The sequence below is a fragment of the Rhagoletis pomonella genome, unplaced genomic scaffold (genome assembly GCF_013731165.1).
Source record: "Rhagoletis pomonella isolate Grant_MI unplaced genomic scaffold, Rhpom_1.0 Rhpom_scaffold_00003, whole genome shotgun sequence".
Taxonomy (NCBI): Eukaryota; Metazoa; Arthropoda; class Insecta; order Diptera; family Tephritidae; genus Rhagoletis; species Rhagoletis pomonella.
Genome location: NW_023458557.1, coordinates 82,577,982 through 82,591,949, shown reverse-complemented (window position 1 = coordinate 82,591,949; position 13,968 = coordinate 82,577,982). Strand labels below are relative to the sequence as shown.

General features: G+C 33.7%; 2 protein-coding genes across 2 annotated transcripts in view; both read right to left on the bottom strand.

Moving 5' to 3' along the window:
- The window catches only part of LOC118736397 (formin-E-like), a 375,057-nt gene that overhangs the window by 281,134 nt on the left and 79,955 nt on the right, over positions 1 to 13,968 (bottom strand). The gene's annotated exons all lie outside the window — the stretch shown is intronic.
- Positions 1 to 13,968, bottom strand: part of LOC118735685 (protein numb) — a 143,294-nt gene that overhangs the window by 116,063 nt on the left and 13,263 nt on the right. The window lies entirely within an intron of this gene.

The following is a 13,968-nucleotide window of genomic DNA, read 5'->3' as shown; positions in this document are numbered from 1 at the left end:
TATATATATATATATATATATATATATATATATATATATATATATATTTGTTTTTTATTTTTATCTATTCTAATTTAATTTTCCTTTAATTTTTAGATTTCATTGTTTTGAAAGAAAAATATAATTTTAATTTAATTTAATTTTTATAAACACTTTTTTCCTTTCTTCCTATTATCTTTTTTTTTTTATTAATTTTTAGGTGTTATTGTTCTAAAAAGAATTCTTTTAATTTCATTTAATTTGTAGCAACATGTATTTTTTTTTTAATTTTTAGTTAAATTTTTGGTCTTTATGGTTTTAAAAAGAAAAATATATAGAAAGAAAAGAAAACAAAATTTATATATATAAAGACAAAAAAATATAGCGCTAAGACTAAATCGTTAGCCGATTTTTCAATTAGTCTTTCGAAAGACTGAAAATAGCTTTTAAGATACCAAAGACTTCTGTTTTTCCAAAGCCTGTGGGTGAGTTGAATGACAGTTGCCAGAATTGCTTCTTAAGTTTCAAAAAAAAAAAAAAATCCTTTGAAAAAGGTGGAAAAGAGATATCGAAACCCGTTTTTCAGAAACAATGTGGAGAAGGGACGAGCTGGTATTGATTTCCGTAGTTACAAACAATCCACGTAATTAAACTTTAATTTCCAAGTGCTTTCCACCCGATATAACCCGATTCCTGGTTCGAAGAACATCCAAAAAGCGTTGAACTAATAGCGGTCGCCACTCGGCAGGCAATGCCAAACCTTGGAATTAATATTTGAGGAATAAGTGCTTCTCATAAAGCAATCTTCTTTCATAGTTAGGACTTTTAAGTAATCATAAGTACCTACTACTTGAATTCAGCTCACTTATTCCTGATGATTCATATTCCTGGCTGGCATCACTTGAATGCTCAAAGGAATATGCACTTACTCACATACAAGACACGTGTATAAACAAACGTACACACATATGGAAAAAACCACGCATATCTTTTTCTGACATCATTTACATGCATTTTGTACACAAATACACTCCAATGTGCATACATATATATGTACATATGTATGTATGTCCTTATTTATGCGCACACACACATGTCCTGCCTGCATATCCTTTTCGGTAAATTCATTGGCTTGCATTTCAACCAAATGATGCATCTGCTGCATTTTTTTCCCTGATAATTTGCTTTTGTTTAGCACGCAAGCGCAGCGGATGAGTGAGTGGCGAAGTAGAAGTGGAAGTGGCAGCAAAAGTAGAAAGCGTATGAAAACAAAACAAAATAGTGGACACAGTGTGTGTAAATAGAGCAAAAGCAATCGTAAAGTAGCCAGGAAATGAATGAAATGAAAGTGAGTGTTTCGGAAATTCTTCAAATATTGCCTTGGATCAGATTTTGTTGCGGTTTTGCTTGGCGCAACACACTGTGCTCTCTGTGCGCCTTTAACGCTTGCTCTCTTCTGTTGCCCATGTGCACGTAAAACAAAAGGCATAGAGCGTGTATTCTACAGCTGTAGCAGCTTGTCTCGCCGTTCATGCCACCACTTCCAATTGCCATTTGAGTTATCGAGCCTGTCTCTGTGGCTGTGCGTATCGACGTTTTGTTTTTTTTATTGCTGAAGTCCCTTGTCCTTTGGCATTGCAGGTAGGAAATGCTCAACGCTTCCTGTCAGGCTAATGACTATAGCCTGTTGTTTTTGTTACTTTGGTTTGTTTTTTCTTCTTCTTCTTTTCGTTCTCGTTTTTGAGGCCTACTTTACAATATTCATTGGCGACCGAGCAGAAATTGTACCAGCACCATAGCACGCGCTTAAGCGAGAAACAGCTGTCGATATTCACAATACATTCATGATTTTATAGAGGCATTTTAGGCTATTCAAGCATTGCTTAGATGTTAAGTACTTACTATGTACTTGAATGTATTGGCGAATGATTGTAAAGAGAACGCTGTTTCTTTTTAAAGATTGCAAGTAGTGCGACTGAAATGATGATCTCAGCAAGAATTTTTGGCATTTGGCGTTGTAATAACACGCACAAATGTTTACAGCGTAACTTTTTATACAGGGTGTCACAAACCACTCGTACACCCCTTCTAAAATTGTGGAAATGTTTCTTTTATTGGAAAACGCAAAAATATGAACTACCAAGTCGGGGATGCTCTATCATTTGGTCGTATTACCGACTTGCGGTTTCGACCGGAAGTGGGTTAAACTGACCGGAAATCCTTCTTTTTTAAATGGGACGTACAGTTTTTCACCACAGATTCGGATTGTGCGGACAAACATACAAAACATTTGTTGGCAACCTTTTTCTGGGATGGTTTTCCGGTTAAAAGAATGGACTTCCCCGGTCTATTTAACCCTTGAAACCGAAGGGCTTAAACCAAAACCTGGCTGAAAGGAAAATAATGTTTTTGAAATCTTAAAACAATCAGTTACTTTTATTAGCTATTTCACTGTGTGGAAAGCAGCCTTGACTGAGTTTAAGCGAGTTTGAGAAGCACTTTGCCAGCCGAGCTAGTTTTCCATAGTCAACTGTATGAAAATTAAATCAATCCTTAGCTTAACTTAACTAAATGAAAAAGATTTGACTGGATCTATCTTTGGAATGATGATGATTGAATGACTTTGTTTGCAACTACGAATTCTTCAGATCTTCACAGACGGCTCCAAAATAGACATTAGAACAGGATCTGGTGTCTTGTCTAAGGAGCCTAAAACAGCTTATAAGAGTAGATCTCTAGAATACTGCAACGTATAACAGGCTGAAATACATACATATATGTAGGTACATAATTAACATGGCAGAAAAGGTGGTGTCAAACCTCGCCTTCCCCAGTCAAGCTGTTAACATGGATCGTTAACGACTAGCACCATATGCGTTCAAGCTTTCGGAAGACCTTCAAAATCTCTTCGGCCGCATGTCTTTACTGTGTCCCGTGACACAGTGGTATTCCGGGAAATATATGAAGCCGAGGAGTGCGCGAAAAAACTTATCTGAGACATAGGAGAATTATAGGAAGCAAGTCAAATCACACAGGCTAGCTTGTAATTCTTGTTCTCTCGCGAGTTGAAGTGAAAGCTGTATGGCAGCTACCAACAGCATGTGACCACCGCTCGATCAACGAAGAAAACGGAGTTAGCTAAGGCTCTTAAAACCGAATGTTCGGCGCCGTACTGGAATTGTAACTGAACGCTAGATCTTAGTTTAAAAATATATGGTCGCCGCCTTTCATAACCATTTCTTTGGAAGCTGTAGAGATGAGACGATATAGAATCCATCCAATATTTCTTCTTCGAGAACTTAAGATAGCTAAGGGAAAACTCGATGAGAATCTTGTGTGGAACCAGCATTACTTGCAAACTTCAGAAAAAATTGTAAGGAGTGCAAACATTGGGTACATCAGAATGATTAACCGTCGTTGGTCTCAAGAGGCTACGAAGATTAACGATAAAGAATCATATAAGCTTTATTTAAGCTTAAGATGACGAGCTACTGATACCAATGCCGAATTTTCACTAGGCATTGAAATGAGTTTTTCTCAATTACGGCCGCGCCTCGGCAGGCAATGGCAAACCACCGAGTGTACTTCTGCTATGAAAAAGCTCCTCATAAACGACCATTTGGCATTCGGAGGCGCCGAAAAACTTTAGGTCCCTCCATTAATGTAAAAACAGAAATATGCACATGACAAATTGGAGGAGAAGCTCGACCAAACACGTAGAAGGATATGTAAGCGGCAAAATATTATTATTGTGATTATTGAAATTACAAACAATTTTGTGCTAATGACTATTAGTGTATTTTAATGGCCAACTTTCCCATTACAATCTTTGTACTTTAATGTACAGTGGAAAAAACGAAAAAATGTCTAAGCATTCTACACAAATTATTATTATTAAGAGAAAATTCCTGAGTTCCTGCCAGAGTTTTGTCACGGACTACGCAAGGGTGATCATATTTGGTAGTATTTTTTTCATAATTTTTTTTTTTTATATAACGTATCTTGATAAAACGAAAAACTCTATATAACAAGCTTTTCCCTGAGTCCTCTGAAAAAAACATCTTTTTTGGTAAATTTTTCTTACAAAAATGCTGCATATATACTATAACAAGAAATTATTAGCATGAAAAGTCACGTTAGCAAAAGCCTGATTGGAGTGTCGACTCAAAAATTTCTAAAAAACGAATTCTAAATATGTTGACGATTAAAGCCCCGTTATAAAAAAACTAAGCTATACTTAGAAGGATTTTTTTTATTTTTATTTTTAATTTTGCAGTTTTCGTTGCGTTCAGGTTTTGATATTCTATAAATATAACCAAACTATCGATATAATGAAGCATTGGTCCCTTACACTTCGTTATATAGAGGTTTCACTTTAATTTATTTTTATATTTATTATATTTTTTATTTCAACGTCAAAATATGTCTAATAAATTTACTGAAAACCACCAATCAAACGCAGACAATTTTGATTTTGAAAGTTTGTTGTACTTACTTATTTATTTACACTTTCAAAGCGGAAGTTAGATATGTAGATATTAATCTCATATCGAGTTTTTCCCCAAATGGCCGTACAAAATTTGGGAACAATAAGAAAATAAATAAAAGTATTTAATTTATTTGATTTCAAATATAATTTGAGTGCACAAGATAAGTTCCTCCTTGCGTGTTTGAGATTTTGCTTGCAATTTTGCGATATCCTGTTTGTGGCAGTACAATAAATATGCATGTAATTACATATATGCATAGGTATGTATGTATTTATTTTCGTACACACATGTAGATATCCATAATAAATAATAAATATGCATATTAAATTAGCATTAAATATTTAAAAGTGGCTTTCAATGCCAACCTTTCCAATCAATGCTCGCGACCGCAACACATTTCGAGACTTTAACAATTTTGTCATACCTAATTTTGCGCTTATGACTAATTTTGCGGTATTTTTTTTCGCATAATTACGAGAGAGTGGTTTTACAAGTGAAATCAGAAACCAAAAAAAAAAAAACAAAAACGCGCACTGAGTACTGGAGTATTTGGTTTTATGGCATATTTGTGCGCTTATAGTAATTTTTAAATAGAAAAAATGCGTATTTTCATATACACTTGTATGTATGTGCGTCCATAACTAATTTATAAAACCAGCTAAGATCCATCTGAATATTCATTCGATAAGATTGAGAGCTCTTTGCTTATGGAAGTGTGGTAATGTCATGGAAAGCATGTAAATGAGATCTTATTCATACTACCAGTTACTATATGTTTACATAAATACATGTATGTATTACAAACATGTTGATATTTACAAACAACAGGTTTCGCCAATATTTAGCCAAAAAAAAAACAATATGTATATATATTTTCGTAATTTTACAGATTTACCTAGAAAGGGCCCAAAATTATGGAAATTATTCAAAATAAAGAATGACGCAAAAGCGCAAAGTGCTGAAATGTCTTATTCATATAGATACAAACGTGTATAAAAATAACCGATTTAAATAATATTGGTTTGATTGAAAAACAAATATTTGAGAGTTGCCACCTTTTTGACATTTTCAGTTTAAGTAAATTGATATGATAAAGTATATATTGCAATATGGGTATCAAAAGGAAAGGAGAGGTTTGAGAAGGCTTATAGCCGAAAATATTTTAATAGCGGGTTGCCACCTTTTTGAAAATATTAAGTTAATTCAATTGATAAGATATGTCAAATATTACAATATGGGTATCAAACTAAAGAGGTTTAGGGTTTAGGTTAGTTTATTGCCGAAAATATGTTTGAGCGTTGCCATCCGTTTGAAAAATTTTTATTCAATTATGTATATTAATAAAATAAATGAAATATTACAATATGGATGTGAAGCTGAAGAGATTTAAGAAAGCTTATAGCCGAAAATATTTTTGAATAGGGTTGCCACCTATTTGCAAAAATTTACTTTACTTCAATTGATCAAATAAATGAAATATGACGACATGGCTATTACACGCATGGTTTAAAAAGTAAAAAAAAAAATACAGAGTTGCCACCTTTTAGAAAATTTCAGTTTAAAGAAATTGATTAGACGAGAAAAATGTTGCAATATGGGCAATATTTTGTCGAGCATACTTTGTATGCAAGAAAACAAAAAAAAATGTAAAAAATCAACGGTATTTTGTAGCCACTTGAAACTTGCACTTTGCACAGGTGACAAAACTGCCTACCAGAAATTTTTCTAAAATTATTATTAACTAGTGTATATCGATGGCTGGAATTTTGATTTTATCGCTCGATGCCGGCATCTGGCATAATTTTAGATAAGAAAATAATATAAGCAAAAGATGTCAACAAACCCTCAAAATTAAATTCAATGTCAAGAAATTCTTCTAATTCAAATTTGCTTAGCTCTACTCATGAAAGGGTGCAGGCACCTGCAATTTTGGTAAAATTTTCCAAGAATCATTGTCATTTAAAATCACAACTCTCAAACATAGAGTTTGCCAAAGACAATATTTAACTACGGTAGTATTTTCCAAAGAATTACCTTTCTCTACCCCTGCCCCCCCCCCCCCCCCCCCTCTCCCTCCACGCTTGATAAGTAACTTTTTGTGACTTGTGCAAACTTCGACAAGAAATGCAAACTCCGGTGACTTCTTGACCTGCTATGCTTAGGTAAAAAAGACTAAATAATTTGCGCAGCAAACAAACCGACCACAACAACCAACCGTAAACCACAAAATACAGCAACTTTTTGTGCGTTGGCTTGTCTTTGCAAAACTCTTCAAGTAGCAAACAATAAGTGACGTACGGACGAGCCATAAAGTGGGTGGTAGTGAAATACAGAGCTTAGGAGGGTGTATCTACGTAGAGAAGCGACGCTTAACAAATCATTGCTATCACAACAATTTATTGCAAACTTCAGTAACTTTCCTGTTAAGCGCACAATCCAAAGTTGGTGCACCTCAAAATACGCAAATATTTGTTAAACTTATCTGTGCGCGTTGCGGCATTCGGGCGCGGGATTTGCATTTCATACCACACCCCTACTGCTCTCAAAGTAAACGCACATCGCAACACACAGAGAGATACTTATCTAATATTAAGTTGCTACGAGTTGCTACGTTGTGGTATTTCGCCAATTAATGGACACACTGATAAGCCTTTGGCAAGGCAAACAAAGTCGCACGGCAGACGTTGATGTTGCCGGTTGCTTCAAGGTGATCTTTGCGCTGAGGTGATTGCTTGTGCCTCTTCCCTATGAGTGTGGAGCATAAAGCGCGAAAGGTGCTAGGTTGCAAAATTTTTAATAGGGTTAAAGCTTCAGCTGAGTCAGCTGGCAATCAGCTGTAGCCACATGGAATGTGAAGTTATTTGTCTGCAAGCTATCCAGAACGCACAGTTGAAAGATGATAAGATTAGACGATTTTTTTTTTTATTATTTTACACTAAATTTCATATATCCTTACGAGCCCATCCGATTGCTTTTACAGGTTATTCCGTTCTTAAGTCATCAGGTGGCAAGCTTAAATTGTTATACATTTCAAATATAAGGAGATATCCGCACTACTGCTGCCCTTTCCGGAAATCAAATTTTCCTAGAGAATGAAGACTGTTGTTACCATGGAATTGCTGATATGAGGATATAGAGGAGTTCTTTGAAAATCGCTAACATCGATCCCAATACCTATAGGTTAAAAAAGGTATGACCGAACTGGGTCCGAATTAGCTCCGAAAAAGTTCTTCTTCCGTCTCTATAGGCAGACTTCAAGGAGGCCACCCAGACTGAATGGTATCTATCTATCGGTATACTTTTGTGACCTGTCAGCCAAACTAGGTGAACTATTTTGCCACCACGTTAAGTGATCTGCTGCCATTTACTACAGTATCCCAGTTACATGTAACAGAATTCAGAGCTTTTGGAGACTCGTGACTGTATGGGAAAAAAATAATAGAAATAATTGCATCCGATTGCATCCTGTCCGTAAACACTCGGCAGCCTCCTCTATGACCACTAGTTTTGTTTGCAAGACACTAGATACAGTGGTCCGGTAGGCGCAACTTTGTTTTCCATTTTGGATCCGTCAGTATAGAACTGAACGGAACCTGCGGTTCCCGGAAAGTCTTGGGACTATTGCTCGCTTATAGGGATTTAACGTTTGTCGTAGGTTCTTGTTGGCAGCCAATAGTCCGTTACTTCCGGCTGCCTAAGCCCATCCCGTTTGAAATTAAAGCGCTTCCTATTAACTACATCCTATCGAGAACCCGGCTTCATCACAAACCTGGCACGAAATTCCCAAGTCGCGGTGACTGCACTCAAGCAAGGGTCCAGTTCTTAGAGGGCTAAACTGTCTTAACGAAGGCATCGCAGATGGAAAGCAGTGGTGACAAGCCATTGTCAATTCTGGCAAGTATTTTGAAAGCTTTTTTCTATCTTTCGAAAGACTAATGAAAAGACCTGCTAACGAGGATATCTTAGCGTTATGCTGATTGTTTTTAACAATAAATTTTTTAATAATTCTAAAAAAATACAAGATAAAAATTTATTTAAAAAAAGAAAAAATAAATAAAATAATAAATTAAGTTTCTAAAGAATAAATAAAAAATAATAAACACACATTTCTCTTTTAAAAACAACAAAAGCTCCAAATTAAAAGAAATTTAAATTAAAACAGAAAAAAATTAAATTAAAAAAGAAAAATAAAAAAATTAGTTTCTAAAAACTAAAATTACAAAAACAAATATTTTTTCTTTTTTAAACAATAAAATCGAAAAATTAAAATTAAACTCAATTAGGAAAAAATTAAATTAAAAAAAGAAAAAACTAAATAAATTCGGAAAAAAAATTGTATGAATCAAAAAATTTTCAATAAAGTAAAAAAAAATTAAAAGAAAATAAAATAATAAAATAAAACAAGTTGCTAAAATTTTAAAGAAAATTTTATTTAAAAAAAAAAATTACAAATGCATGGCATAAGTTTCAAAAACTAAATGAAACTAAAAAATGTGTACTTCCCTTTATAATAAAATCTAACAATTAAGAGGGAACTAAATTGAAAAACTAAAATTAAAAGAAAAAATTAAATAACTAAAAGTTAAATTAAATAAAAGAAATATTTTTCTTTTTAAAACAATAAGATCTAAATGTTAAAAGAAAAAAAATTATTTAAAGAAAAAAATACATAAAATAAGTTTCTAAAAATTAAAGTAAATTCAAAAATTTTTTACTTTTCTTTTTAAAATTAAATTAAAAAAAGTGAATAAAATAGGAAAAATCCGCTGCCCTAACAAACGAAACTCGGATCTCTGTGATCCTCTCAGTGATATATATATTTACATGTCGATACCTCCAAACCATAGCATACTAAGTCAGCTTAGATTTAGTCAGACGATGGTTTGGAGGCGTACTTCAACATTTGGAACATGCTCAAGTGCCATTTGTCAAAAGAGCTTTTCACCCTGAAAGTTGGCAAGGGAGCTTTTTCTTTGTAAGATTTTCGTGCCAGAATAAATAGAATCTTTCAAGCTATCTTGCCTACTGCCTTTCAATTGTCTTACAAAAAAAGCACTGTAAGGAAAACTCAAAAATAAAAATTTCATTTCCACTTTCGTCAGCGTTAAATCCTTTAATCAAAGCGCAAAGCATATTTTTATTACTAAAACCACCTTAGGCGCCTATAAGCTTATCGAAACGTTGCTAATTAAGCATGTAGAGTGTTTTCTATTACAAAATTTTCATTTAATTCGAAGAGCAGCGTTTTTTTTTTTTGAATATTTTTATTTATCATTCTTAATAAAGCTTCTAATCCAACTTTAAAGTTACTACACTATTTATGTATGAGGCCTGTTACACGAGGCTAATTTATTGAGGCATTAAATATTTCAGGATTAGGTGTTAGTGTGCTTAGTGCACTTATTTACAATATCGCGCCGGTTAGAGTGTCATCTATATGTATGTATATTTTTTTTCAAATGTGGAGCGAGACGTGCTGGATCGACACTAAAGTAAACTTGAAAGTCTACATTTAAAATAGGGCCACAGCATAGAATGGAACTAAATACGAAACAACTAAATCGAGCACGAAATTGAAACGCAATTTAAATTTAACAAAATTAGTAATGAGCAATTAAAATCGCTAAAGTCAATATCCGCCGGTCGGTCAGGTGAGTGAGGTCAACAAGTGAAGAGCAAATTAGTTAATGCAATTAAATGTAAAAGCATTTAGAAAGCTATGTTGTGTACGGGCATAGGTAACTACATAAGTATGTATGTATGTGTTAATTTTTCATGCTATAGTCGACATACATACAAACCAACAAACATAGACATATGTACATACATATGTATAGCGAATTAAAAATGAACTCGCCCATCAAATGCTTGTGAACTCTATAGACGTCACATGAAATCCCTCTCGCCAACTTATTTACTACCTTTTCATCAGTCATTCTTCAATCATTCATAGAGTCATGCAGCAGTTAGTCACACTATCACCATTTGGCATGCAATTTGCATTGAAACTATTTATAAGCTATTATTTATTCGAACCTTAATAATTGCTTTGTTGATTAGCGTTAGTGCCAGTATTAGGGTCGCAAAATTGTTAGCTGCACTAGTACCTGTGAAGTCGAGTGGCTGGCTGACTCATTTGCGCAGCGAAGCGTAGCGTCGTTTGAGCACTTTTAATACGATTTTTTTTTTTTTACTTTTTTCGTAATCTTTTATTTGTGTTAAACATGCTCTGATTCTTTGCATTTTGCGCACAGGTGAAACCGCAATAATGACTGCCGAGTGACGAGTGACAATATGTGGCAGCGTACAATTAATTGGCTGTGCTTTATTGATTAGGATTGTTGGTATTTTTATGCATTATTTTATGAAAAATTTTATGATATTTTTATTATAAGCAATGCTAGACTCGCTATCGCCCGGGCTTTCAGTACTTGAAAGCTTTCTGCCCTCAAGCTTTCACTTGATTCTCTGTACTAAATAGTTAAAAGCTTTCTCATTATTAAAAGCTTTTTTGCTGCGAGCTTTCGCACAATGAAAAGCTTACTATGTAGTTTGCCTGACTTTATTAGATTTTTTACATAAATCTTTCAGTGCGATTAAGCTTTGACTTGATTGTTCTGCCTTTAATCTTTAGCTTGATATATTAAAGAGAAAATAATTTACTTATTTGGATAAGTTCAAGTAGCTTTCATATTTGATTTTATTTCGAATGATAATTTTTATTTTACTATTTTCATTGACTTATGTCAAAAATAAAAAAATCTTGCTTGAAATGAGCTTTCGCTAAATTTCAAATTTAAGATAAGTCCTAAAGTTCGACACTTAAAACCTCGGCTGGATTACTTAAAACTTAAACTTTTGAACTAAGGTAAGTAAATATTGGCAGCTATTCATTTTGAGCTTTCACTAAATGAGCACTTTTCACTTTGACACTGGTCGAATAATGCATAATAATATTAAAACATGTCTAACTACTAAAAGTTCACTGATTCGGCTAATTATTATTATATTATGCGCTTTCATGCAGACAAAAGCTCTTTATCATAACTAAAATAGCACTTAAATTCTTTAAATAAAAAACCCTTTTTAATGGAGCTTACTGCAGTGAAAGTTTTATACACATGCGCTTCCACGTTACTAATACATTTTCGATTTGGGAGCAATCGAAAAGTTGGTAGTAAATTACTCATGAAAAATTTATTCATTGCAGCTTTAACTCGGCTGAAAGTTTTAAGTTTTCAGTTTAATTAAACAGTAGTTACAGTTAAAATGCACTACACAATAATAGTTATTAATTAGATAACCTGATAACCAGGCAACAACCTCAATGATTATTGAGTTTTTACGACTTTAGCTCTATACTAATATCCATGAGCTTTTATGCTGGTGAAAGCTCTTAACCACCACTAAATATTTAATACGTAATCTTAATAAACAAAACAGCCACGACTAAAACACAGGGTGTCCAGATTGTTTGAAAAAATAGCGCAATTTCTGAAAAAAAAAAAATCGCCAAAAATCGCCAATTTTTTTTTTTATAAAATTCATGAAATCGATTTAACAATTTTTTTTTAATGAGATCTTGTTATAATATAGTATTTAAAACCAAAAAACGAATATCATACCCTCAGAGGGTAATAATAAATAAGACAAATCACTTATATAATAGTGATGTACAAACAATATTGGTTTCAACATATTTTGCAATAGGACCGCGCAATTATTAAATTTATTAGAACTCATATTAATTGATTACGCGCACAATCCGCCTTTAAGAGCTCGGCGCTAAAAATTAGATAAAAACCTATAATAAGGCGAGATCAGCTATTTCCACAATCTTAGATTTTGTTGAATTCATTACGGAAAAAATGCTCTCAACAAAGCATGTGAGTGCAGCAAGGATTATAATATGAATTTACTTATGTATATTTCCAAACGTTTTATTTCTTCAGAGTCGGATGGAATGGTTCTGAGAAAAGTTATTCCGTGGGAAAGTTAAAATATTTAAATATTCAGTTTCCGCTGCTTTTCTTTCCTTCAAAGTCAAATAGTGAATTGGCAGGTCCCTGAAACTCGCCCTCTTGTGATTCACACACTTTTCTGGTGACAAAACCAAAGCTTTCTTAGAAGTATTTAATTGACTAGGTAATCGTGTCAAAAGGTCTTCGATTAGGGCGATTAAACATTTTTGACAGTCTTTTAATATGCTTCTTAAGTCAAGTTTATCACGCAGTTCAATAGCCTCTTCTGTAAAATTATCGTGGAAAACTAAGTTTTGTATATTTTTTTATTGGAAAAAATTTATTTGAAGGAAAAAAATCGCCAAAAATCGCCAATAGCGATTTCCTAAACTTTTACGCGCGAACATCAAAAGAAAAAATCGCCAAATTGGCGCGAAACCGCCAAATCTGGACACTCTGCTAAAACATAGCACAAGCCTTTTAAAGCTTTCTGTACATTTTATATGAATGCTTACTGGGTAAAAGCTCGCTATGATCGTCAATGATATAAAAAGGGACGTAGTTAATTACTAGTTCTTAATTCCGTGAAAATTGTTATGAAAGCCTTTCAGTCGAAGGCGAGCTTTGTTTAAACATTTAACTCAACACCGGCCTAGCTGATTGGAGCTTAAATCTATCTGAAAGTTTTAAGTTCTGTAAGATTCTTTGATTTTTAAGTTTTAAGCTTTCGCCACTTCAAAATCCTTATAAAATGAGCTTGAAAAAGTTTTGTAAATCTGTTTATTCGGGTGTTGCTTGAGCTGACAGCCGTAAAACGATGCTCCACCAGAGCTTTGTGGCTAGCTTCGTTCACCATCTCATGAAAGCTCTAAGAATCTAAGGTGTCACTCGACAGAAACTTTCCATTTTGAAATAAACCAAGCTAAATATCGGCATCGTGGAAGCTTTTACTGGGCTAGCTTTCATGGAAAGCTTCTTGTTTGAGTTATGCGGATATGTATTAAGATATTCCATTTAATGTAAGCTTATTTCACTAAACTTTTAACTGAAGCTTTTACTAAAGCTTTCATTCGAATTGAAACATTTAACCTTACCAGAGAGCTTAGTTTAAGTTTCATAAAGAAATTTTAAGTGTACATATTCATTTAAAACAAAAAAAAATATTATTAAATGAAAATGAACACCTCCATTGATTGTAACATGCCACGAACATTTATTCAACAAAAGCTTATTTGTATCGATGATATCAGCTCACGCTTTCTCTTGCTCATTCTTCATGCCAATAATCAGGTGTTTCTCTTCGACTCATTCATTACGAGTATCTGTGTTTTTCAGCACGCGAACCCTTCATAATCACCACCAGCCATCATTTCAAGTGCCTTTGTACCCTGCAGGGAAACCGCGGACTGGTGAATCAAATTTCTAGTTCCGTACTAGGTCTTTATCGCCAAAAAGGAACCAGTCCGATAGGAACTAGATCCCCTCCAGTCAAAAATCGGCGAAAAGTGGTACTTTTAAAAAACTTATTTTTTTCAGTC